Source organism: Sebastes fasciatus, chromosome 21 (genome assembly GCF_043250625.1).
Source record: "Sebastes fasciatus isolate fSebFas1 chromosome 21, fSebFas1.pri, whole genome shotgun sequence".
NCBI lineage: Eukaryota > Metazoa > Chordata > Actinopteri > Perciformes > Sebastidae > Sebastes > Sebastes fasciatus.
In genome coordinates this window covers 3,178,504-3,206,454 of record NC_133815.1, presented here as the reverse complement: position 1 = coordinate 3,206,454, position 27,951 = coordinate 3,178,504, and the positions used below count along the sequence as shown (strand labels likewise).

Sequence of the window (27,951 nt, the reverse complement as noted above, 5' to 3'; positions counted from 1 at the left end):
TAGGGCGTGGCTACCTTGATTGTACTCAGCTTCACCCTCTCGTGTCACTTGTGGTTGCAAAAAAAAACAAGATGGCGACATCCAAAATGCCGAACTCGAGGCTTCAAAACGGTAGTCCACAAACCAACGGGTGACGTCATGGTGACGACGTCCACTTATACAGTCTTTGCTTCCACCTTAAATTCATTCGGGAAAGTTGGAAAGACTATTCCTGTGTATGTGTGATCTGCAGCTTAATCTCAAAGACATAAAGCTAAGCAGTTTCTGTGAGTGAGTGTATGAACACAGTGATTGGTTGGAATTGGCTGCAAAAAACACCAGCTAGATTCTTGCCTATGGGGCATCAAATTGGTCAGGGCCGACTCTGTGAGGCATCAATGTTTTAGTAGCCTTTTACTATTGCATCTGGTGACATAACTACTTTTACAGTTCAGTACTTAAGTCCAGTGGGTCCCAACTAAGGAGGCCAGGTCTTGCTCAAAGAGTCCCAAGATAAATCTGAAAGGTTGTGAGATGATTAATGGGGTGAGAAAGAAGAGAGAACTTAGTTATGCTGCACTCATTTGCATTCATTGTTCTCCAATTTGTGCCCTTTTTGTGAGATATTGGACGATTTCACCTTTTTGTACCTAAAACAGATATTTAAATGAAACCATCTGAGACGTTTTGAACTGGTTGAACTGCTAGCAACTCATAGACACGTGGCCCAAAAGAAGCCCAAAACATTGGGAACCGCTGGTTTAATCTTTAACAATGTATTGTATTTTATTAGCTTATCGAATGTGTTTATTGCAAAATGATACTATAGCTAAAAAAAGAGTGGAAGTAGAAAGTAGCATAAGATGGAAATGCTGACCTAAAGTCCCTCCAAAACTTTACTGGTGTAAACTACTTTGTTACTTTCCACCTCTGCACTTACTGTATGTCATAGAAGCAATTCTTAATGGCAGTAAATGCAACATATGTTCATGTTCTTTTTTTTCTCGCGGTTAAAGCTGTTGAATGCTGTCAAGTGGCCATGTGTTTACATCTAAAGGTCACTGACGGCAGTGTCAGTTGGCTATAGGAGGAAATTCTATGCAATACTGCATATCCATTAGAGACAAATATGAAGGCTGTGTGGTGATGGAGTAAATGCATCCGCTCGCATCTGACGATGCACTTTTTGACGTTAATTCATTACTTCACTATTTGCTACAATGTGTTTGTGTTGACAGACAGTCTCAGTGGAGAAATGAGATTAATGGTTATGCATTTCTGCTGCATCATACTGTTCCTCAAGTAGAGCTGCAATAATGAATTGTTTATTCGATTCGTTTTCAACTATTAAATCAATCGCCAACTATTTTTGATAATTGATTAATCGGTTTAAGTAATTTTTTAAGGGGAAAAAAAAGGCAAATCCTCTGATTCCAGCTTCTGAAATGTGAATATGTTCTGGTTTCTTTACTCCTCCATGACAGTAAACTGAATATCTTTGAGTCGTGGACAAAACAAGACATTTGAGGACGTCATCTTGGGCTTTGGGAGACACTGATCGACATTTTTCACAATTTTTTGACATTTTATAGACCAAACAACTAATGTTTACCAGACAGTATTTAAACGCTAATTCAGTAATTCTGTTCTGTTCTCTATGAAGTTCATATTTGGACTGAATTAGAGGAAGAACCCAAATACCTTCCTTATATAAAATTGTGAATAACACATAAGAATTTGCTCTGGTTGGGGTGTGTCTTAACTGCACTTAAAAACGAATAAAAAATGTACAGATTACAAATGCTATCTATTTTAGCATTAGTTAAATATCCAGGCTTGCAATGCACATATTTTTCTTCTATATAAGCAACAACAGCAAGATGCACAAAGTGAAGTAAAACGTGTGGATAGTTGCATCAAACTGCAGAGTAACTGCAGCACTGAGATCCTGTAAAGTTGCTGAATATGGAAATACTTGAGCAAAGTAGAGGTACTTAAATATTAATCTAAGTACAGTACTTGAGTACGGCATGAGCGCCGCAGCTGCCTCGGCTGTGCAGACCCACGTGTTCCCCTCAGGTGGTAATTTCTGCAACAGTTGCTAAACTTAATTGTTAATATGTTTCCCCGGCGGTGCATCGGGCAGCCTCTACGGGTGGGCCTTCCTACAGGTGTTTTCAGGGGCTATTTTTTACAGATTGTATGCTTCTTAGAAATGATTCAACCAAGCACTTGAAGTATAAAATCAGCATGCAGTGAGAGAGAAGGAACACATCTGTGAAAGTATAAAGTGCTGAAACAATATTTGAAGCTGTGTCACATTCTTCCAGTTACTGACTGATGCAATGCTTAATGCTGATAGTACTTTTAATTAAATTGATGAAGTGGCACTTCTTCAGCACAGTCACTGTGACTCTGCACTGAGAGCGCTGTGTACAACAAGTCAACATGTCCTATAGAGCCGAGAGACCGGGGACCCCTGGCTGACACGCGGACAGTCAACAAGCCTGCTGGCCGAGAGGAATTGGCCGCGGCTGAACTTTTCTCACTCAGCGGACGTCAACAAACCAGCAAAATGTCTGTTTCCTCCTTTTTTTCCATGCTGAGGCGATTTTGTATCGTAAGCACAACTCTGCCTGGCAAGAGCTAAGGCAGATGAGCAGTTGATAACAGCTTTAAAAGCCTCCCAGTTCCCTTTTATTTAAACAAGCATACAATCTGTACGCACTAGCAAACATGATTAATAATGAAGGCTTGAGATGTCTTGCTTATAATATGTGTTTTTGTGTATTTAAGATGAAGGTCAATGGTGCTGTAGTGACTAATGTGGAAATGAGGGATTTGTTTTCCTCTCCAGTCAATGGAGTTTTTTGCACTCATGTACCAAAGTGAACACTTTAATCCCATATTAGATAATTAATTTATACAATAATCCCTTCTCTGATGTTTAAAACACACCATTTCCAAGTGTTTTTTTCAGTAACATAACATCGTACTGTTTATTAAAGGAACACTATGCCAACATTTGGTGGGATCTATTGGCAGAAATAGTATATAATATTAATAAGTATGTTTTCTTTAGTCTATAATCAGCTGAAAATGAGAATTGTTGTGTCTCGTTACCTTAGAATAAGCCGCTTATATCTACATACAGAGCAGGTCATCTTCACGGAACTGGCCGATAGGGGCTTTCGCGTTGGGTCGCCGTAGTTCTCCTACACGCTTTCTGTTGGTTGCAATCTGCAACCTCACCGCTAGATGCCGCCAAATCCTACACACTGCACCTTTAAAAGTAAATTCTGATTTATTACAACATGGTAATTTCTGGGATCTGACAACATGGCAACATACACTCACCGGCCACTTTATTAGGCACACCTGTTCAATTGCTTGTTAACACAAATAGCTAATCAGCCAATCACATGGCAGCAACTCAATGCATTTAGGCATCTAGATGTGGTGAAGACGACTTGCTGAAGTTCAAACCAAGCATCAGAATGGGGAAGAAAGGGGATTTAAGTGACTTTGAACATTGCATGGTTGTTGGTGCCAGACGGGCTGGTCTGAGTATTTCAAAAACTGCTGATCTACTGGGATTTTCACGCACAACCATCTCTAGGGTTTACAGAGAATGGTCCCAACAAGAGAACATATCCAGTGAGCGGCAGTTGTGTGGACGGAAATGCCTTGTTGATGTCAGAGGTCAGAGGAGAATGGGCAGAGTGGTTGGAGATGATAGAAAGGCAACAGTAACTCAAATAACCACTCGTTACAACCAAGGTATGCAGAATACCATCTCTGAACGCACAACACGTCCAACCTTGAAGCAGATGGGCTACAGCAGCAGAAGACCACTACTAGCAAGGTGTACCTAATAAAGTGGCCGGTGAGTGTAATTATTACCCAACTCATATTATTACCCTGTAACCATCCATTATAGTTTACAGACCAATATCCTCATTCAAATTTGACCTATACTTGCCATAGCTGTGCAAATACACCCTATTTTTTAAGCATTCAAAGTTTATGGCAATATTCTGGGTGCACTTCCTCCAAAAAAAGTTATTTAGATATTCTGACTAAACTGTTTTTACACAACCTGTCTGATTGTTCATGTTTGATGGTACCTTGTGAGTAATGTTATCATAATTGATAGAAATGATGGCCAAAACTACAAAATACCACCCAAGTTGCAATAAACTGCATTTATCTTTGAAGACTATGGTTGCGAAGGATCGTATAGCTGGTAAACATGATTATATAACTGTAAAATATAACTCACTTAGCCTGTTCTTAGTGTATAAGGACACATAATAATGTGGATTTTGACTAGCAGAACAGTAACCAAGGAAAAAATACGAATGCTCTGACCTACACAATACACACACAATTACCCAACAGCCTTCGTATAGTGAGATAACAATGTAAAACTATTTTAGTAGAATGATTAAATCACCATTATGTTGAGAAAGCCTTTATGTATCAGCTCTGGAAAACAGTGAAGATGCAGCGGATACTCAGTGTCAATGAGCTGAAATAACAGATATATTATAAGATAAGATAGAACTGTAGTAATCACATAGGATATTCTAGTACCAGAGATTGTTCGAAAATTATATAAGAATGAAAATGTGTTGATCATTGATTGAAGAAAAATATGGATGTAGTGACAGTGAAAGTTATTGTAGAGATGTTGGTTGGGTTTACTGCTCACAGGCATCGCTGTCAGTTTGCAGCAAAAAAAACAACAACTCTAGGCAAAGGGCCGGGGATGACAGATGTCCTAAATATAACACAAGGTCAAATTAGTCACAATCGATACCAAACATACATCACAATAAATAATGTGTGATATTTTTGATATTTTAGGGAGGAAAACCGCCGCAGCCAGCTTCCAAAATCTGCCTGAAACCAAAGAAGTGGAGGCTGTTATAGCAGAGGATTGATGCTCATGGTTTTGGAAAGACATGTCCAGCTGCAACCCAGTCGCCAGAAAAAAATCTCTGCATTGTACGTTGAATGTCAACGTCAATGTCAATGCGTTTCATATCAGCCTCGTATAACGCTTGCAGAAATGGACAATGCCACATGGCTAACATTGTGAAACAATTGGTTAGGTTTAGGATACAAAACTAGGTTAAATTTAGAAAAAGACCATTGTTTTGTGTTAAAATAATAACAAGGTAACATAACAACGTAACTATGTAACGTAACAATGCCACGTAGCAACGTAACTATGTCACGTAGCAATGTAATGTAACAACGCAACGTAACAATGCAATGTAACGACGCAACGTAACAATGTAACAATGTAAAAATGTAACATAACAATGTAATGTAACAACATAACAACGTAACATAACAACGTAACATAACAACATAACTATGTAACGTAACAATGCCACGTAGCAGCGTAACAATGTCACGTAGCAATGTAATGTAACAACGCAACGTAACAATGCAATGTAACGATGCAACGTAACAACGTAACAATGTAACATAACAATGTAATGTAACAACATAACAATGTAACATAACAACGTAACATAACAACATAACTATGTAACGTAACAATGCCACGTAGCAACGTAACAATGTCACATAGCAACGTAATGTCACAACGCATTGAACAATGCAATGTAACGTAACAACGCAACGAAACAACGTAACAATGTAACATAACAATGTAATGTAACAACGTAACGACGTAACGTAACAACGTAATGTAACATGTCAACATAAGAAACGTAACATAACATAACTAGCGTAAATAAATATCAACCACCCTTATCAAATTTTCTCTCTTTATGTTACATATCAAGCATAACAACGTTACTTAAAAATGTAAAGTCAATGTTACTTTTTATTTTTACACATGACACAAAAACCAGGAGACGGCTGTTCGTGTCCCATGTGAAACTAAAGGTAAACGTAGACTTAGTTTGTCACGTCAGTCGTTAGTCACTTGACTCATTAGTGTCGTTAGTCACGTGAGTCGTCAGTCGGTAAATTTAACGTCAACAATGACCATTTCCTAACCCTTACTAAGTGGTTGTGTTGCCTAAACTTCCTGTGAAAACGGAATTTTATTACCTAGTGAGTCGGTATCCGACGATGAGGGGCGCTGACCAAGCAGTGGTATTTGACGAGTTGGGAGTGAGGATGTGTTGGAACACCGGTCTCCTGGGTGGAAGTCCTGTGTTTGTTTGACCCGTCCATCACTCGTCGCATCCACGCTTGGTGGACTTTGTCACTTGTTATACTCATTATTACACCACGTAACTTCCAATAATGGTCGCTCAATCCTGGCGACTGGGCTGTCAGCTTTCACATAAGGATGCAATGTTTGAGTGTCTACATACTTTTGGCCATGCAGTGTACAGTAACTCAGCAAACCAATTTAACAGTACAAAGAGCAAAACCTAAAGCAGTTGAAAACTTTACAGCTGCAGCTCAACACATATGTAATGGAGCCTCCCGAAATCCATCAGGACATATAGGAACCAGTCAGCCAAGGTGTTTGCAGTGTGAAGCTCACATCCACCAAACCCATCGGACGGTGTAGAAAGCAAAGAACAGAGAAATGCCTTGTCCTATGCGTTGAACCAAAACCTAGTACACATTCATGTTCATCGTTTTTCTGAGGATAATCTCGTAGTAAATGAATCTCAAAATGTTACTCGGAGAAAGGTTGCATGTATTGTAGGGCTAGATGATAAATTCAGCAAACCAGTGTTCCATTACAAAGTGCAAAACTAAAGGAGTCCACTGCATATGTAATGGAGCCTCTCACAACAGCCGGAATCCATCAGGACACAGATACTATTCAAGACAGAAAGAAAAGAAATCCTCGCAGAAAAGTATCCAGTTATATGTGATGTACAAAAAAAACTCAATGTTTGCATGATGATTCGGAGTGTCCCTTTCAGATGGTTAATCTGGTAATATCACAACAACTTGGGAAATGGAAAAGAACACAAGGGTTCATAAAAAAGAATGTCTGCCGCACTAAGCTTGGCTCCGTTTCTGATGAAACTGTCTGTCTTTGTTGTGCTATGCCATGTGTTCAGCATCCCATTCTGTGCTGCGCGCGAGGCCTACAGCAAATTTGTGTTTATGGGTGTTGTGGGGTGGTTGATTCAGCCAAAAAAAAAACGAGAGCGAGAGGCAGACATTAAAAGGGAGAGGAAAAAGACAGAGCGAGACAGAAAGAAGGACAAAGAGAGACAGAGGAGGGCAGTTACCTCAGATGCAGTTTGCCCACATCTCATTAGTGCCTGCTTTCCGCCCAGCTGATGTTCATCACCTACTGAATTATACATCCGCCACTAATTTGGGAAGGATTTAATATTGTATCTGCTTTATCTCTATCAGAAAGAAACTGCAAGGCATTTCATAATTTATTTGTTAGAGCCCTCTAGTTATACCTTCTAAGCTTTAGAGGCAGGGGAAAGAATCTTAAATTAGCCTAATTTTGGGTGTTATGACCCACATGTATTTTCATGCATCTTGAGTGGCTTATCAAAAAAGAACAAAAACTGTTTTTCACTTTCAGAAACAATAAAGTCGACTAGATAAAATTGAAGAAAAGTTTCCAAACACAATATCCCTTCAATGTTCTGCCCGATTGTTTGGTAGAGCTATTTTTGAATCACTATATCTTAGTGAAAATTGTGTTGAACTTAACTCAACATGACTGAGCCATCTCTTCCAATCGGTTTGGGTACGTTATACTACATAAATCCACTAGATGTTGCTGTGTCTTAAAATGGCATGCCTTTTCAGTCTGCCTTCTTAACAGGAAGTTGGCCACAAAAAAAGTCACTCCAGACATGAAGGACTCTGTTAGATCTAGTTTTCAAAGGTAAGCATTTTTCTTCAACATATCATAGTTTCAGAGGGCTTACTGAACAGAATAATGTAACTCAATACAAAAAAAGTATAATACGGTTCAATTAATTTAACTTTCTAAATCAGCTGTTCTAGCGGCGGAGCATCGTAAATCACAATAAAACAGTTATATGTGAAAATAAAAAAAAATCAACCCCAAAAAAAACATATATTTTTTTTTTCAGCATAAATATATATATTATATATATATATAATATACAGTATATGCTGAAATTGTTTCATATGTATGATTTTTTACTGTCTAAAAACATGCTCTACCAAACGGTTAAATTGTCATTTGATAATCATTTTACAATTTTTTATGAAATAAAAACAATTATGAACATTCACTGTTATTAATATAATTTGTTAAATCGTTTATTTAATGTTATTCCATTATATATTTGATGAAAAAATATATCAGTATGATTTTTCCGTATTTCTGAGATGTTTTCTCCGACTGTAGTCGACTGTAAATATGATTAATATCTACAATAAATACATGGAAATAATACTAGCACTGGTACCATCTTCATAAAGGCCGTAATAAAAAAAGCTGTGTGGTCTATTTAAAGAAAGAAATAACATTGATTGTTGTTATTAATGTCTCAAGGACATAAAAAATGCAAAGAGATTTTTTTTTTCATTGCTTTTTACTTAGAGAGGACATTAAAGGAATATGATGTCATCATGTTGTTCATTATTAATACTCTAATATTAGAATAAATTACGCAGAGTGATTGTGAGGTAACAGGCTGAATGCTCCATAACTCTCCTGCTTGCATGAGACGTGATTGATGCGTGTGTGCGGTCGATCCCCAATAAGTCATGCATATTTAATACAGTAAATGATCTTTCACCTTCAATTTCACCTGATAGATTGCAAGTGTACACTATGAAATATTACATGGTTGTATTTTTAGTTACGTTAACAGAGCGTACACAGCACGCAGACAGAGGCCACGCGGGCTGATTATGTTACAGTGATAAAAATAACGGCAGCCATCCATCAGAGGCTCAGAGGGGAAAAGTCTATCGCTCCGAGGCTGCAGAGGAGCGGGGGTGGGGGGATTTTATCTTTATGGTTGAATCGCAGTGAAGCAATCACAGCAAGCATGTATTCAAACTCCGAAGAGTTTCCTCTCAGAGGAGGTAAATTACAGCAAAGAGCTCAGACAGGTCCATCAAGCTTAGCTGAAGTTAAGAGGACTAGAATCGGATCTGTTCCAATCAACACCTGGCAGGATGACAGGTTACCAAAACGCTGTCCGGCTAACAAGCTGCTTTTGTTTAGAAGCTCTGTTTGCTTGTAATTGGGTATTGTGAACGGAAAAGCAGCCAAAATAAAAAATCATGCACAATATGAATGATTCTTAGAAAAGGATTGGAGGGTATTTTAATGTGCAATATCGTGTTTCTGATATAGAAACATCATGTATCATCATGTCATCGTGTTATTTGGCCTGCAGGTTTCTTTGAATAATTAATCACACAAGCAAGGAAAATTAATTATCTTCTGTTTATGCTACAGTTTGCCATTCTTTGTAGTTGCCCCACGACTCAGCCTTTGTTGTGTTTATATTGAAAAGGCCAAGCTCAAGTCAATTTCCTTCTTATCTCAATTTCTGGATTTTTTTTTTAATTGGAATGTCAAAGTGTCCTCCATGACTTCTCCCTCAATATGCGTTTTTATTTTTAAAAAAAAAATCACAAATTAGTTAAAATGATACTTCAGTTGATGGCTTGTTGGCCTGCTTTTAGCCTCCCACAAATTTATTAAAAAAAAGAAAGGCCAGTATAAATCTGATTCACTTTGGATTAATTTCAGCCGCCTACAGTGTGAGGATGCTCTTTCCAAAAATGGAAGTGTGAAATGAACCACTCGTACCCTCAACAAAAAAACATGAAAGTGGCAACGCTATTCAACAGCTAATTGAGACTAGAGGTTCAAGGTAGCATCTCTATTCTCCCGATAGAATATAATATTTTTGCATTCTTATTTTAGTACAGTTGCCAGTGAAACCTCTCAACTTCTCCTTGAAAATTTGTCATTGAAAAAAAAACAGAGAATCTCAAGATTGTATCAGGACAGAAAAATAATGTAGAACCATTTTTTAGTAATAAAGCAAAAAAAAAAATCCCCAACAAAACAAGTAAACCTCACCAATTCTTGTGCGAGATTACTGGTTCTGGTGCTAAACACACACACAAGGAAACGACACGGTGGGAATCAGCCGAGTTAATCTCGAGCAGAATCACCTGGGGAATAGCGGTCCCTCAGCTCATCAGAGTCCGAGGCAAAGTTGAGGAAGACACCTCTAGCAAACACCGCCATAACACATCCAATATCCCTGACATGTTTAGCCGTCTGCCCATGTGTCCCCTGCCAGAGGAGAGAAACCTGGAGATTAGATCACATTAGATAACGTGGGGACAGATGACCCGCTAGGTGGGATTTCGGGGCGTGTTTTTGAACCATTTTTCCATCACGGGGAACGATTCATTCGGAAGGCTAAAAGTGACATAGTTTGTCATAGCGCCTTCCTGCATCAGATAGATCAAAAAATGTGTTCCAACATAATGCTGCAGTATGGACACAGTTTGTTGCTGCAAAAAAAAAAGCATTTGCTGACAATAGATTCCCAGATAGATTCCCCAGCCACTCTGCTGCTTAATTATCATTCCTTTATAACTTTCAAAAACAGCTGAGCCCTCCATTTAAAAAATAACATAGACAATATTCCCTAAGACTATACACACAGCCAAAAAAACATCCCCATAAAGGCAGCCAGCCGGCAGCAGACCCACCAGGCCTTTACTGCTATTTTCAAAACAAATGTGACTGTTTGAATAAGTCTTTTTGATGAACTTCTCCAAACCCCCATTCGAATTTGATTTCTGAATACAAAAGAGAATAATTACATAAACATCATCTCACCACCCACAGCATATAATTAACAGCAAGTTCTGCAGACAGAGAAGAAGTAGCGGGCGAGGAGAGTTTGGTGTGTGTGTTGGGGGGGTGTTTGGTCTCTCATATCTGCATGGTACACAGCGGTACGAGTGTTGCGGGAAACCGGGAATACACCAAATACTTTGAAAAAGTACAGCTGAAAGATAGAAACGTCAGTCTTTGGTATTCCGATAAACTGAACAACACCTCTCCCTCCTCCACATGGCTCGCTTCTTTTGCAACCTCCTCTTCAGAAAATCATAAAGGAGCGAGCTGTGTTTGTGGATTCCTACCATGGAGAGACTCGAGGAGGAGCGTGCTGAATTATGGGCACCCCCGGTGAAGAATGAAAGAAATATTTCTAAAACTTCCTGCAGAGCAGCTGAGCTCTCCAGGCCGCGGTGAACGGAATTTGATTTATGTTTAATTTCACTATTTTTCTTTTTGCTTGCACCTGACTCCTGGACAATGACAGGGGCCTTGTACTGCAGCTGCAGGAGAGGGACTGCTCCAATATTGTCTAATAACGACTCATCTGCCATTCAGTTGCAAGGCATTATCTAGATTTTCTACAAAGTCTTGTATATTGAAAATCCATCTTGTGTTGGGGGGGCACTGTGTTCATACTAAACAATCTGGAGCTTAAAGCATCAGTAGGCGAGATTGGAGAAAATATGATTGCAAGATTTCACAGACCGGAGGAAAACAAGCAGTAAGAGCTGATCTGAGGTCTGCCGTCCAGCTGCCGTCTATGAGAGCCGGCTGTCAATCAGTTGCGAACTCCGACCAAACGTCAAATTAGGCAGCGCTGATCAAATATGAATCAATATTCTGTTACGTTAATGCCTATTTCTCTCCTCAAATGTTCTCAGAATCATCTTGTAGTGCACGGTTTAGCTGTAAAATGAGAAAGTTTGTGTCGCGGTAGCCATTGGGAATTCTCTTGAAGGAACGCCAAACTACCGGTCACATGACAAGAGCACAGCCAATAGGAACGCTCTCTCAATGAAATGACCTGTGATTGGTAAACGTCTGCCGTCACGGTCTAGATTTATTAAAGCCTGAAAACAGAGCCATGAAGAGGAGCAGAAGTCTCGTTATCTCTCAGAACACTTGAATTACAATATGCTGAAAGGTTATTATGGATTTTTTGTCCAATGATGCCAAAAATATACTGACTACTGACACTTTAAAGCTGCAGTAGGAGGAAAGTTTTTGGCATCATTGGGCAAAAATTCCATAATAACCTTTCAGCATATTGTAATACAAGTAGACTTCTGCACCTCATCATGGCTCTGTGTTCAGGCTTTAAAAAATCTAGCCTGTGACGGAAGATGTTGACCAATCACAGGTAATTTTAGAGAGAGAACGTTCGTATTGGCTGTGCTCCGGCTGATGGGCGGTGCTTAATATTTCCTCAACTTGATCTCACCATGGCTGCCGGGTCACAAACTTTCTCATTTTACAGCTAAACAGTGCACTACGATATGATTCTGAAAACATTTGAGGAGAGAAATAGGCATTAACGTAACAGAATATTGATTCATATATGATCAGCGCTGCCTAGTTTGACCATTTGGTTGGTGAGTGATTGACAGCCGGCTCTCATAGACGGCAGCTGGACGGCAGACCTCAGATCAGCTCTGATTGGTTGTTTTCATCCGGGCTGGGAGATCTTGCAGACACAAATGCACATGATTTTCTTCAGATTACCTGTCTCATGCACTATTGTCAGGATTTAGTGACCGTTTTATAACTTTTTTTAATTATATTTGCTCCATTTCTACCCACCGCAGCTTTAATTAAAAGTATAAAACAATGACTCTCTTTAATGCAATTGTTTGTCATGATTCGGAGCGTATATAACCCACGTGCACATGGCCTCCATATGGAGACGTTTCCACCGACGCCTCTCTGTGGTCCACCACTCAGTTCTGCGGATTGCAAAAATACTTTAATCATCTCGGCTGTAATTGACAAGCTTGTTTTAAGTGCGTCTGCACACAGCCACGGGAATGTGATTTGACATCTGTTGCGGAAGCCATCGGTGTTGCATTACGTATGGCGGTGGCGTAGTACAGTTAGTAATTCAGCTATACTTTTTTTTTTTTTCATCTCAATTTTCTCTCCCTGCCTCCTCCTCCTCCTCCTCCTCCCCTCTCCATCTCTTTTCTCTCTCTCTCTCCTCCCTCACTCCTCCCGCTCACAGTATATTCTGGTACTTTGATAAAACAGTGAAATTAGAGGTCATTTTGTTGAGCTCCAAAAATAGAAGGCAATCCAAGTTTTCCAGCCACTGGGTCTCTGTGGAGTCTGGTAAAATCAGAAATGTTAGAATGTAATACTAAAACAATGTTAAGAGAGGAGCCGTGGCGCGCTGCCAGTAACACACACAGTGTGTACCTTAGAGAGACACACCCCTTCAGATAACATTGTTGCATTAGATCCACATGGACGCACTAACATCATGTGTTTGCTTCAGGAAACCTGACTTCAATAATTCAGCCGTTGGGTTGAATGAAGAAAGTGATGACAGGAATACTAGATATACGTAGGCTATATGTCATCCATCCATCTGTCTATCTGTCTTCTATTGATCTGTCATTCTATCTATTCAACAATCTATTATTCTATTGTCCATTCTATCTATCTATCTATCCATCTATCTTCTATGATTCTATTGTTCATTCTATTGTTTTATTGTCCGTTCTATCGTTCTATTGGCTGTTCTATCTATCTTCTATCATTCTATCATTCTATCATTCTATTGTTCATTATGTTGTTCTATTGTTCGTTCTATTGTTCTATATACATCCATCTATCTTCTATCTTCTATCATTCTGTCTATATATTGTTCTATCTACCTATACATCTATCTTCTATTGTTCTATTGTCCGTTCTGTCGTTCTATCTATCTATCTATCCATCTATCTATCGTTCAATCTATTGTTCTATGTTTATATCTATCCATCTATCTCCTATCGTTATATCTATCTATCATTCTATCATTCATTCTGTCGTTCTATTGTTCTATACATCTATATATTGCTCTATATATCTATCTATCTATCCATCTATCTTCTATCGTTCTATCTATCTATCGTTCTACCTGTTTATCTGTCCTTCTATCTCCCATCTGTCCTATTATCTTCTATCGTTCTATTGTTCATTCTATCGTTCTATCTATCTATCTATCCTTATATCGTCTATCTATCCATCTATCCATATATCTTCTATCTATCTATCTATATATATATATATATATATATCTCCTATCATTCTATTGTTCATTCTGTTGTTCTATTGTACGTTCTATCGTTCTATCATCTATCATTCTATCTATATATCATTCTATCTAACTATCTATCTATCTATCAATCTATCTTCTATTGTTCTACTGTCTGTTCTGTCATTCTATCTATCTATATATCCATCGATGTATCTATCTATTGTTATATTGTCTTTTCTGTCATTCTATCATTTTATCTATCTATTGTTCATCCTGTTCTGTTGTTCATTCTATCTATCGTTCGATAATTCATTCTGTCATTCTGTTGTTCTATCTATCTATCTATTGTTCTGTCTATCTATCTTCTGTCATTTTATCTATCTATCGTTCATTCTGTTCTGTTGTTCATCCTATCTATCGTTCTATCATTCATTCTGTCATTCTATTGTTCTATTGTTCTATTGATTGTTCCTTTGTTTGATCTATTTATCTATCTATCTATCTATCTATCTATATATACTGTATATATATATCCATCATTCTATCTATCCATCATTTTATCTATCTATCTATCATTTTATCTATCTATGATTCTATCTATCCATCTATCTATCTCTTTATCTATCTATCTACCCATCCATCCATCTATCATTTTATCTATCTCTTTATCTATCTATCTATCTCTTTATCTATCTATCTACCCATCCATCCATCTATCTGTGTTACTGGTACTGGTAGAGGACGGAGGTGAAGGGGCAGCAGTAATTTCCTCCTCCTCTTCGTCAGTGTGATGGTGGACAGAGGATCTGATGGGGGTGTAATGGAAGCCGAGTGTCACAACAACATTGGCAGGACAGGGGATGCTCGGAGATGAAGCACGAGAGAGGCCGAGGCCAAAAGGGCTGAGCTGTGAGAACGAGGGGGAGTCTTTATGAGCTGTTTGGGATGAAGAGGGAGAGAAATGGGTGTTTTTTCTGCTGAACTGGCCTCACGTAGAGGATCAGCTTTCACTAGAACATCACTGACCAGAATTAACAGCAGGCCATTGTTTGCTTTTTGATGCTACAGCTGCTTATAAAAACCTCTATCAGCGAGTGATCAACCATGAAAACAATCAACGCAACAAGTGCCAATTTGGACTGTGGGATTAAAACCGTTAAATGCATCTCAGTCATATTATTTACTTTTCTGTGCTGGATAGTTTCCTGTCATTATTCCAGACTACAGTATGTGGGAAGAAAGAGTGGTAGTCTGCAAGCTTCTGTTGTTATTTTTATCTCAGATGCTGAGTGCTCATTGCTCTGATGTTTCTGCACTGCACTTTGCACACATCACCTGTCAGTCACACAATGCCTCTAGTACTGTGACACCTTTTCCTTTGGATTGTTTTTTTACCTGTAACACTTGGATTGTTTTTTTTTAAGTTGCACTCTTTTGTTTGTTCATACAGTTATAGAACAGATATCTACCCGGTTCTAATCTGTTTCAATGGAAAATCACGGCTGCTGCTGCTCAAGAGGACTTTGAAAAACACAGAGGTGCAGATGTTTTCCTACTGTACATAGCAACTGGTGTAAAGCAGCAACTATACAAACCTTCACAAACTGTGTGCAGAATGTTGATTAATCATTAATTATTAGGACAATATCCATGCGTGGTAATTGCAGTATATATGGGTAAGGTTAGGTTAAAGGCCCCATATTGTAAAAAGTGAGATTTTCATGTCTTTTATATTCTAAAGCAGGTTTAAGTGCTATTTAAATACTGTGTAAGTATCGAAACGTTCAATCCACAGAGAAACACACACAGCTTGTATTCAGAAACTCTGCGTTTGAAAAAAGCTTTCGGGATTTCCGTAATTTTGTGATGTCACAAATGTACAATATTTAGACCATTTCACTGTTTTAAACGTAAACATTCTAAATGTGTCCCAGTTTATTTCAGGTTGCAGTGTATGTGAATGATATCAGCTGACAGGAAGTAAACATGGACCCAAACTGTTGCCTAGCGTAATTGCAACATAATTACGTTGAAATGCACTAAAACGGAGCGTTTCAAACAGAGGGTAAATAAAGGGCATATTCAGGCCGACAATATGAGGAAAATAAAGTTTTTTTTAACATTACAGCAAGTAAACATGTTCTAGTAGAAACACAAAATACAAGTATGGAACTTAAATTGGGCTTGATATGGGACCTTTAAAATACATTTATACAAAAAATACAAAAAAATTATGACAGGGCGGATACTTCACTCAGTTCTGATTGGTTAAAGAGGACCTATTGTGCTTATTTTCAGGTGCATATATTTATATTTAGGGTTTCTACTAGAATATGTTTACATGCTTTAATGTTCAAAAGACGCTTTACTTTTCTGTCTGAAACGCTCTGTTTGAATCTTGCCTGCAAATGTGTTACTTGGTGACATCACCGCGTTACGGAAGAAAAGGCGGGACTTCAAGCAGCAGTTCAGGAGCAGTGTTTCTTTCTTTGGTGTGGACTTTGTAACTTTGCAGATCTTTTCCATGCACAAAAAACTATATAACACACTAAAGGAAAGGGAAAAGGCACAAAAGCATAATAGGTCCCCTTTAAGCCAATTACATGTATGCCACCACTAGGGGCTGCCAACTCCAACAAATCCAGCACACATCGGATAAAGCCAGCATTACTTGTTGGTCTCCAGTGCCAAAGTTGAATGTCTTACCATGACTCTTTGCCATGCTGCCTAAAGGTCACTACTGTCTGCTCTGGCACTGAATGCTGGCATTGGATGTTAATGTCCTCACCCAATGTGAACTTGATTCCTTGGAAGAATAGGCTGGTTATATCAGCAGGCAAGAGTGAGTAGAGAAATACTGCAGATATGTTTTTGTATGAAAATATCAAGCACCAACCACAATCTGATACGTTAGTAGAGGGCAGACAGGAGACAAAAGAGGAGTGGTTTGACTGAAGCAACTGGAGAATATGCAATTAGATGGAAAGCCTTTTTTCAACCCAGATCCTACTGATAGATTGTAAGGAACATAGAATAACTGTAAAAAGCCCTGAATCACCCCTGAAAATGGCAGAGGAGAGAGAAAGACCGGACTGGGGAGAAGCTGAGAGGCTTGTTGAGAAGAAAGAGCTGAAGACAATGTATTAAGGCATTGACACTGGCTCTGTGGAGGATGGAGTAATACAAACTTACAAAAAAGAAAAATGCAAGGCCAAAGACCAGTCAGTTCCAGTGGTATTCATGCAAATGAAAACTGCTGCAGCTTATTAATTTCCAAGGCCTTGTTTTGCCCTATATTCTCAAATGTCGCAGTCAATCTGAAGCCTGAGAGAAATGTCAAACTTGTATCAGAATAAATTCAAACTCTCTCAGGTAGTCTGTGGTAAAATATGTTTCTATATGTAGCAGGAGAGTCTCCGGTAAACACAGTGGGGATTTGCAGACGCCACTGTGGGTTCATCATCTTATAAATCAATAGTTTGTGTCGCCATGAGCAAAAAAAAAAAGGCATATTGTCATCATACAGCGGTTATACATTTAGTGGGAATAACACTGACTGAATACAGTGTTGACAGACAGCATGTAAAGTGGAATAGATCCACTTAAGTGCTGTGTTTTAGGCCGGATAATGTGAATCAAGTGACATGGCGCCACTTTCCCACAACCTGTCAGCGATTCATTGGCAAACCAAACCAATGGTTACCTGTCACTTCCTCTATTACCGCGTCTGCATTGTTAAAATATATTCTAATCTGCCCGCGATGTGGCTCACTTATTGTCGAGGTGAACATTCCCAGGCGAGGATGACAGCGACGCTGTCGACGCTCAGCGCTGACCCCGCTCCAATTTCCTCCTCATCTCATTTCTACCCGGCAGCACTCAACCAGAGAGCGAGGAGAGGAGAAGAAGAAGAAGAGGGGAGTCATCCTCCGAATGGAAATGGCCACTTTGAAAGAGGCCCCTGGAAAATGGGCCGCCCCCCAGTGTAGTTTCATCGGAGATGGGGGCATCAAAAGAGCTCCGCGCTGCTACAGCAAAGGATACTAATGATCCCATGACGCTTGGAAAGGGGTGCTGGAGCGTTAACCTCGCTCTAGACGACCCATCCTATGTAGGTCAAAATGAATAGGTTCTGCCTCAACACCCCTCTACCTGAAAATGACAGATTTTGTCCTCCTTTTTTCCTCCCTGCTCTATCACAAAATGACAAAGGAGGCCCTTTTGTGACACATCTCTGGGTTTTACTGCAGTCGAAAACACATCGAAAAAGCTTTGCACCACAACAGCGTTATTTATTTCCTTTCTTCAAATGAGTAAGGACGTCTTCAAATCAGTTAAAGTAATTGTACTTGTTTCAGTACAATTTAGGTTGTTTGAAGGATTTTCTGGAACGGAGGCAGCATTACAGCGAAGAACAACTCTCATCCTTTCAAGTAAATTGTTCACTTAAGAGCTTTTTTAGGGCTTAAAGATCACAATCCCTGAACCACAGGTAGCACAAAATTCCCTAAATTGATTGACGGGTCTAGACAGAGTAATACCAGACAACAACTAAATCTAAGCCACTGTTTTCTGAAGCGCTTAAAGGTTTGTTTACATCGGTGATGCTTGTAACCGACCGTGTCTGCCAGTTTGCAGTTGCAAATATGTTTTGAAGGAGATATAATCATAAACTGTATATATAAGAAGTGGACATAGTCACCTGGATAACACCCATTGGTTTGTGGACTGCCGTTTTGAAGCCTTGAGTTTTGGCAGTCGCCATCTTGGTTTCTGGCCGTCGCCATCTTGGTTTTTTGCAACCACAAGGTGACACGACAGAGTGGAGCTAAGTACAACCGAACACTGAATAAATGACATATTTAGGCGACCAAAATGGTACAATTAACTTTCATGAAGTGAAAACACACTGTGAAAGGGTTAAAGTTCTAAGATGAAAACACGGACAACGCCGTGGTAGCGACCTGTCAATCACAAGGTAGCCACGCCCTAAAGCATCCCCTGCTTTATGGTCTATTTGACTCTAAATGGGACCATAATTTACTAAATGAACATCATGCTGTATTGAAGAAGACTTGAAACTAGTGATTGAGACCATAAACTGAAGTTTACAATGTTTACTGAGGTAATAAATCAAGTGAGAAGTAGGCTCATTTTCTCATAGACTTCTATACAATCAGACTTCTTTTTGCAACCAGAGGAGTCGCCCCCTGCTGGCTGTTGGAGAGAATGCAAGTTTAGGGCACTTCTGCATTGACTTCACTTTTCAGAACCGGAGGTTTCCGCCTGAATGTAATGCTGCCCTGACATTTTTTAATCAATGTAACAAAGAAATATTTATACTGATGGAAGGCGTATACACAGCACCACATTTTAATAATGACATTGATTCATTTGTCACATAACTTATGTACTTAAGTAACGCCACTTCTAGTGTTATTTTAAGCCAAACCGCGATCCTTTCCTAAACTTAACCAAGTAGTTTTTTTGCCTAAACCTAAGGAAGTTGTTTTGTGTGACGATTGAAGTTTATTTTGAAAAGACTGTATGCATGTAACTAGCAAAAATTGACACGTGTTGCTGGACCTTTGTAGGAAAACAAATGAGAAAGAAGATATCATACGATCCGTTTTATGACAATATGTCGCATTCATACACCATTTGGTGAGACCGGTCTGACTGAACACATCAGCAAACCTTTCACTGCTGACACAAAATGTTGTATACATGTATATACTGGCAAAACAAATCAATATATGAATATTGTTTAGGGGACAGGGTCGTTAACAGAGGTAGCGATCAGTTAAAAACCAACAAAATGGTATTCTTCATCATCACAAGAGCAAACATACCTATACTTTATACGGTTAATAAATGACAGATTGGGTCTTCAACACAAGACAGAATGACTCGCTGAGATGAATCTTTTGTTGGTTTGAAACGTTCCGTTAATTAGACACACATCTTAAAGGCCTTGTGTGCCACGATAATGTGATGCGAATAACATGGCATATTGGAAGCATGAGTGTGATATTGATTCAGCCGCACATGTTCCCCATGCAACGGCGGAATAAAAGACATTTGTGAGAATTAATGAGCTGATTGGATTATGATGCAGTGTAAACTCTCCTTCAGTTCCCTTATGAGGTAATAATGACACAATTTATTCATACAGACATGTTGCCAGATTAATTTTCCACCAATTTTGAACAATTATCATTATTGGGGGGGTAAGGGGGGGGATTTTATTCAAGATAAATGAGGTGAAGAAAAGTTTTGCTGGCTTCAGTGCTGATGAATACACAGACGGAGCGTCCTTATTAAGCACCACTTCTAATTCCAAAAGCACTCTCATTCATCATTCATAAACATTTGTTTTGTGTAGTTATTTTATTTGTTTTCCGAGCCTCGCTTTTTCATGCCCAAGGCTTGTTTTCGCACAGGAAAATATGACCAATGTAAGATTGGAGAGCTGGTTCTCCTCCCTTAGGACTCTTTAAGAGTGTTTAAAATGCATTCAAAAAGATACGCGCTTGTGCTAATAATGCTCCTTGATGTGCTGCGCAGTCAAAAAGAATCACACTCCTCATCTCTCTTTATGCTGCATGCACATTTACATAACACTGACATGGTCACACGTATGATGCTATACGACAGCCACACAATCAAATTTGTCGGAGAAGCATCCCATCCGGCTGATATTCCCCCATTAGGCAAGGCTTCTGCGGCTTTATTGGTCGCCATGACAACTCTTGTGTTAACCAGGAAGCTAATTAGCAATGTGTCTTGTTTTCCCCTCGCTGTTATCCTCATGTTTTTATGCATTAGTACTCTGCCAGTCAAAAGTTTTTTGAGCACCCTATATTTTAGCATTTTTGGGGGGAAAAATCTCAAGCAGAATGTGATTGTAAATGCCATAAATTAGAGCATATACATACGGAATAATTAAGTAAGAAGTGTGGAAATGCGGTGGATCTAAATTGCCTAATGAACTCCAAATGTCAGACTTGGATTCGTCAGTCCACAATACCTTTTTTCCACCCTGCAGCGGTCCAGTGTTTACGTTCCTCTGCCCGAGCCTCTTAACCCTGTTTTGACGGCTTAATAAAGGTTTCCGAGCCGCTCCACGACCCATCAGCCCTGCTTCCTAAGTCCTCTCTGCACAGTTGAATTTCTCGTGTTGACTCTTCATTCAGCTGTGTCTTGATGTCGGCTGCAGCCGGCCCCGTGTTACGCCCGCTAGTGCAACTTATGAACTTGTTTGATTTTGTTGTCGATCTGTGTCTGCCAGGCCTTTTTTTTTTTTTTTTTTTATCACAGTCCTTCTCAGTTTCTCGACACCTTTTCAGAGCGATTTTGAACTAGATTTTTGGGCCATTTCTCTTCAAGACAGTCTTTCATTCCTCTGAGTAATAACAGCTTGCCTTCCTTGTCGTGAGCTGTCATTTCCCCATGATGACTGCTGAGTGCCTCGGAGTGTTCTACTCGCGACGGCAATCGTAGTATTTAAGAAACTATTAATCCTAATGGATCTCTAAAAGTCACATTTTTCAATTCACTTTTTACTTGTTTCTCTTTTCTAATTTTAGGGTGTTTACAATAGGCACACTTCTTGGGATTTAACCAAAAAGTAGCACAACATGAGATGGAATTTTTTAGCGTGACTGCATGTATTGCATATACAATATATACTCCAGTTTGTGGACAAGAAAAAGATATAAATGAAATGATAAGGACTTCCATGCATCTTGTATACACAAATATTTTCTACAGAGGTTTACTGTATCTTGTATATCTTTCCCTCTGCTGCTGTGTACAGCCCAGTAGCTATATCTGTGATTGTATCTCTACGCTGTATGCAGGCATTCCTATACAGTGAGCGCGCTGCGTCCGGAAGCAGTTGTGTGATGCACCAGACTACAGACCGGAGGAGATGCCTGCACTCCAGCTCCTCTCTCTCCTGCAGCTGCAAGAAATTTCCTATCAGTGCAGATTATTCCCAGCCCGGCCTATAGCTTTCATCTAAATGTCAGTAGCAAAGGCGTGTCAGTGAGATAAAAGCCCAGATAGAAGACCGCCGTCAAGACACATTCAACAATGCGGGGGTAGAGGTAGAGAGCGAGGGATTGTATACGTGTCAGGGCAAGGTATTGACAGATGCTGCACACTGAGTGCTATAGTCTCTGTGTGTGTAGGATTGCCTTTTTCACCCCTGATCCAAAATGTATCTCTCCTAGATTCTTCAGTTTGAGACGAACTGGTGAGTTTTGATAGGACGCGTGCAGTGAATGACATCCATACCATTTCCCTAAGCGTCTTTTATTTACTGGAGGCAAAAATTTCATGAAGCAAATTAACTTCCAGACGCTGAACTCTCATCCTCCGAGCTCTTAGAGCGCTACAGTGCAGCTCGTGAGGAAATAGTCACAGTTTCCAGGCCACTGGCCTACGCCATCAGAAATAAATAAAGCAACTAAGATTAAACAAACTCGCTTTGTGAGGTGCAAATGTCTGATTTGTGTTTTCCTCTCCAACACTCACCTCCCACTCAATCAAATGAAAGCCGCGTGCCGCCTCAGTGCCATCAGCTCGGAGGCTTCTCTCAAGTCTTCCCTGTTTCGTTGTGACCCAGACAATCCTTTAACCAATGATGCACATGATGCGGTCCTCAGCGGGGGCCGCCACCCTGGCAAGATTCCCCATCGCTCTGAACTCCAAGATGAGGTCGCAACCCCGCTCTCTAAGGGGGTCACGGCCACAGATGGGTCCTAGACGCCCCGCGTTCGCCTCAGCGTTCGCCTCTGCGTTTGATCTCGGAGCCGAGCCGCAGCCCCGGTGAGGCAGGGCCGCGTCTGAATCAGCCTCTTTAAAAAAAACGGGTCTGTGTTTGTGTTAACTCACAATGATTGGTTTCACTGAGCGCCAAGGATAATTACCAAGGGTTTTCCTTTATTGAATGGTAATTACAAAAGACAAATAGACTCCGAGCAACTGACTTCCTGAGTAAAACGGCTCTCTTCCAGTGCAGCTGTGGGTGGTGATGCCGCCAAGAGTTGCCGTGTTTATTGATGTTGCTATCCACTCAAAACTCTGAAATAAATAGCCAAAAGGTGGCTGATTAAAAAATGAATGGATGAGGGACATAATCATACAGTTTACAGTGTTACTTGACCAGCTTTCTTTATTTTTACTGAACACAAATTGCTCACAGCATAAGTGGGGGTAATAAATCAAAAACCTTCAGCACTGAATGTACTTGCCTACACTCTCAGAAATATGGGTTCCAAAAGGATTCTTCCTGAAACGGCTGAGGTTCTACCCAGAACCATTTCCTTTTGAAGAACCCTTTTTGGAAGAAAGAGTTCTTCACGCCAGCCGTGCCACTTTCATCACTGTATTCAAGGTGCTTGGGAGGTTGCGCTCCTGTCGCACCTGCCGTTACTAAGCAACCAAAACCTGCGTGCTGTGATGACGATGATGATGAAATAGTGGTGATTTAGCAGTAAGCCTCACTGACTAAATTAGTTTAAACAAAGATAAATGGATTTTTCAGCACCGTAAATCCCTCAAAGGAGCTTTACTGCTCGATTTCTCTGTGACAGTCTGGCTGACCTTTCAACTGGATGTTGTGACATTCTTGGACGGAAAGAGTGAACCAAATGAAATATTCTGTAGGACAGATCATAAAGCTCTGGGTAGTCTTGAACTAAAATTATTAACTTCTCCTCCATATATTTACCGTAGACTGATATTTACGGAAGAAAGAAAAGATATGTGCCGGCTGTGATTGGTTGTTCCTCATCACATGATATGCAGCGTTACAAAAGTTGAACTATTTTATCTCTTGGCGCAGCCGTCGAACCCTGCAAAATAGGCCCTTGGGAACAATTGTGCGTCGCTCCAACATTTGAGTGCATCTTCTGTTGATTTAAGGGCGCAAAAAACACGACATGTAAACAGCCCCTTAGAGTCGAGAAAGATCTGTGGGTAATGTAGTGAATTGTGTGTGTAAAGGCCTTAAAGCAGCTGGATGTGGTTAAAGTAAAACCAGGGTTAGGGTGTTCAAGGTTCTATGGGTAGGCACCCAATTCGATCGTTATCGTTATCAGGCCATTAAATAGGCGTTATCGGTTGCTATAAGCACCATAGATGTGGGTCAGTAGGAGCCTACTACACCTACTACGTTGTAAAAGTAAAAGTGAAACTTAAAATCAACAGGTTCTTACATGTTGTAAAACTGAATGAAACGTCACCTTTGGAACACAAACAAAAAGGCTTCTTTAGGTTTAGGCAATAAAACAACATCTTCTTTAGGTTTAGGCAACAAAACTACAACTTCTTTAGGTTAAGGCAATAAAACTACAACTTCTTTATGTTTAGGCAACAGAACTACAACTTCTTTAGGTTTAGACAACAGAACTACAACTTCTTACGGTTTAGGCAACAAAACTACAACTTCTTTAGGTTTAGGCAACCAAACTACAACTTCTTTAGGCTTAGGAAACAAAACTACAACATCTTACGGCTTAGGCAATAAAACTACAACTTCTTTAGGTTTAGGCAACAAAACTACAACTTCTTTAGGTTTAGGCAACAAAACTACAACTTCTTTAGGTTTAGGCCATAAAACTACAAGTTCTTTAAGTTTAGGAAACAAAATTACAACTTCTTTAGGTTTAGGAAACAAAACTACAACTTCTTTAGGTTTAGGCCATAAAACTACAACTTATTTATGTTTAGGAAACAAAACTACAACTTCTTTAAGTTTAGGAAACAAAATTACAACTTCTTTAGGTTTAGGAAACAAAACTATAACTTTCTTTAGGTTTAGGCCATAAAACTACTACTTCTTTAGGTTTAGGCAACAAAACTACAACTTATTTAGATTTAAACAACAAAACTACAACTTATTTAGGTTCTAATTTAGTGTGAATAGATGATAAAACCTACTAGTGGGTGTAGTAGGCCCCTATTGACCCACATCTATGGGGCTTATAGCGACTGATAACGCCTATTTAATAGCCTGACAACAGTCTAACCGGCTGCCCCTAAATTTCCACCCCCAAAAATTGTGAGCCCATTGGTGGGCTCTAGATGAAACCCTTGGAATATGAAAGGGTTATTGGTAGAACCTCCTGGGTGGGTTCTTGTTAGCACCCTGAGAAGGTGGAAAGGTTCTGGATAGAACCTCCAGAGAGGCTTTGGTGAAACCATTACACCATAGAAGGGTTCACCTTTATTTCTAAGAGTGTACTGCTGTACTCTGACAATATTGCCACTGAATCTACTGTAGTAAACTCTTTTTCCCCGACCTTCAGATTAATATTATAATGACCTATAATGACAATCTGCCATTTCCAAGGCCGGCCCAGTCACAAGGTATACGGCCAGATCCGGAGATAGCACATCATCACTGTAATTGACTTCTGTCCAGGTCTTGACTGAAGGTCACGCAGGCAGCCAGACAGATGAGTAATTAAAATCTCTTCTGCTCTTTAAGACACTCATTGAAGTCCACCCTTCATTTGGAACATCATTAGTCATGCTACAACTGACTCGAGCTTTATATCATGAAACTTCCTGGCACACATTTGCATTCACACACAATGTATAATCATTAGCAATATCCTAAGTAATTGAAGGTGGCACTTGGGAAATGGTTACCTGACACTGACAAGTGGAGGATGGAGGGCGCTGTCAGTGAGGTGCCAGGCGCGTTACCGTCTTTGCTTCATCAGTCATAATCTGTCAAAGTTGCCATGAACGGGGAGGTTAAAATGTTCACCACAACTCTCCAAAATATCTCATCTTCATTCAGACAATACGCCGCAGAACGGTCTAATGTACTAATTCAGCCCTCTGAGTGTGTGTGTGTGTTTGTTTACCGTTCACAAGTCCACACTCCATCAATTTCCTTTAATACTTTGATCATTTTAAAACGCTCCTCCAGAGCCGCTTTTTTACTCAGTGAGAGGACGAATGACTCCAATCAACACTTAAAAATAAAAGTCACTGAGGAGTCAACGCTTATTACCACTGGGACATTTAAACTGGAATTACAACAACAGGAGAAAATAGAAAAAACAAAAGTTTACAAAGTAGTAGCACAAAATATTCAATGAATACATAAAAAGGGGCACAAATCTAGCGTTCTATATCACATACATGCCATGTACACAACCGATGTAGAACTAACTGTAACATGCTCAAAGCATACAAATTGCACATTTTACAGCATACTGTGATGCTTATTATTTTTTCAATAAATAGGAGTATTAAATGGATACAAATAATACAAGATAAACCCCCTTATGATATAGCTATATCTGAGAAAAATATTTTTTCTGAAGGTTTTGAAATGATACAGAATGTAGTCGTAATGAAGTTATTCTGCTTTCTTCAGGCAATTTGTTCCACAATCCAGCAGCTCTCATTGTGACTAATTGTTAGGCTTTTCTATTATCTTGTTCGGCCCCTGAATGTGAATGTGCGAGCATTTGTACAAAGAACAAAACAATATGTGCACGACAAATGTGGGCTGAAATGCCCATGAACGGATACCAACACACACAAAACAGTCACATAACCAGCTGCTGAATGCGTCCCCGTGTTCTCGTTTAGCTGTCGACACAGATCTGTTCCGCCGAGACACACTTTTACATTTATTGTATTTGGCAGATTTTAGCTTACATGTGATGATCGTGGTTCTGATTTTGAAACAACACACCCGAAACTGGGAAAGAGACAACGAGACAATCCGGCTCGTACAGGCAATCGCACAGACAACTCTAGTCTGGCTGGCTGTGGTGAGTGAAGGGAGAATGGACACATCACAGCAGCCTGCGGTGCTGATGGAGCCTGGCCCATCCGTGGCCTTGCCAATCTGTCATCTACACACTCACACACACACACACACGAGCGTGCACGTCCGCACACAGCCTGCTAGCCGGGCCCATGAATCAGTCATCTCCTGCTCTTTCCGCGACCTCCACTCACTGCCTGTTCGTTGCCTGACTCACAAAAGCAGCAGGCCGGCGTGCCACAGCTCGGCTCTCCTCATCTCCGCAGGAACCGGTTTGGAATAGCTGCTCTTTGATTTCTGCGTGACCCGCAGGCGCGATTCAGGACTCGGGGTCCGCTTCCCTGCCCGGCGGTGTCACCGCCAGGTCTGACTAGTCGGCGGGCAGACTTTTTAGGATGCATTCTCGCTCGGTTTACTCGGGCAGTTGAGGACAATAACTCGGGTGGCGTAAAATAACTGCGCTGGAAGATGCAGGTTTCGGGAGCACTGGCAGGGGCAGCTTGTTTAGAGAAGGAATGACACCCAGGCCACATAAACAACCTCAAACATAAGAGTCTATGAAGAGGCTGATATTGGCATCTGATGGCCGGCTGTTTGTCAAACCCAGATGCCAAACTGAAAAAGATTAACTGAGGGCAAAACTCATATTTAGCTGCTTCTTTGTGTGTTCACAACGGCTATTAACACCAAGGGTAGGTAAGTCGCAGCAAATAAGTCCGTAATGAGGGCTGCTGCAGGGAGTCAATGCAGAGTTATTTTGCCCGACCGCCCACATCTACCCCCCGCAGCCCACGCCAAATCTCTAACCTGGCAGGATGACAGGTTACCAAAACTTTGTCCAATTAACAAGCTACGTGAGTCCATGTGACAAGCCCTGGTTGGCTTGTAATTGGGCAGTGCCGACCTAAATGAGCCGAATGCAAAAATACACCAAAGTAAACTTTGACTGTGGTTGACAGAAGTAGAAAACAAACCGCTGGGCGCTGCTACTTACAGTATCGATAGCTTGTCAGATTAAATACATCACATTATACTGCACAGTGCATTTACAATATGATACTTTATTGTCAGTTTACACTGAGATTCATTTGCAGCCTT

General features: G+C 40.1%; 1 protein-coding gene and 1 long non-coding RNA gene across 3 annotated transcripts in view; one reads left to right on the top strand and one right to left on the bottom strand.

Moving 5' to 3' along the window:
- Positions 1 to 27,951, top strand: part of LOC141759807 (cadherin-6-like) — a 209,364-nt gene that overhangs the window by 100,331 nt on the left and 81,082 nt on the right. The gene's annotated exons all lie outside the window — the stretch shown is intronic.
- On the bottom strand, positions 16 to 13,557 carry LOC141759808 (uncharacterized). 2 transcript variants are annotated; one of them, XR_012592204.1, is made up of 4 exons: positions 13,226 to 13,557; positions 10,129 to 10,252; positions 3,103 to 3,263; positions 16 to 498 (listed from the first exon to the last, which is right to left on the bottom strand). It is a non-coding gene; the product is annotated as an uncharacterized LOC141759808 (long non-coding RNA). The 2 variants fall into 2 exon arrangements; XR_012592203.1 differs by lacking the exon at positions 16 to 498 and having other exon boundaries at positions 2,271 to 3,263; positions 13,226 to 13,554.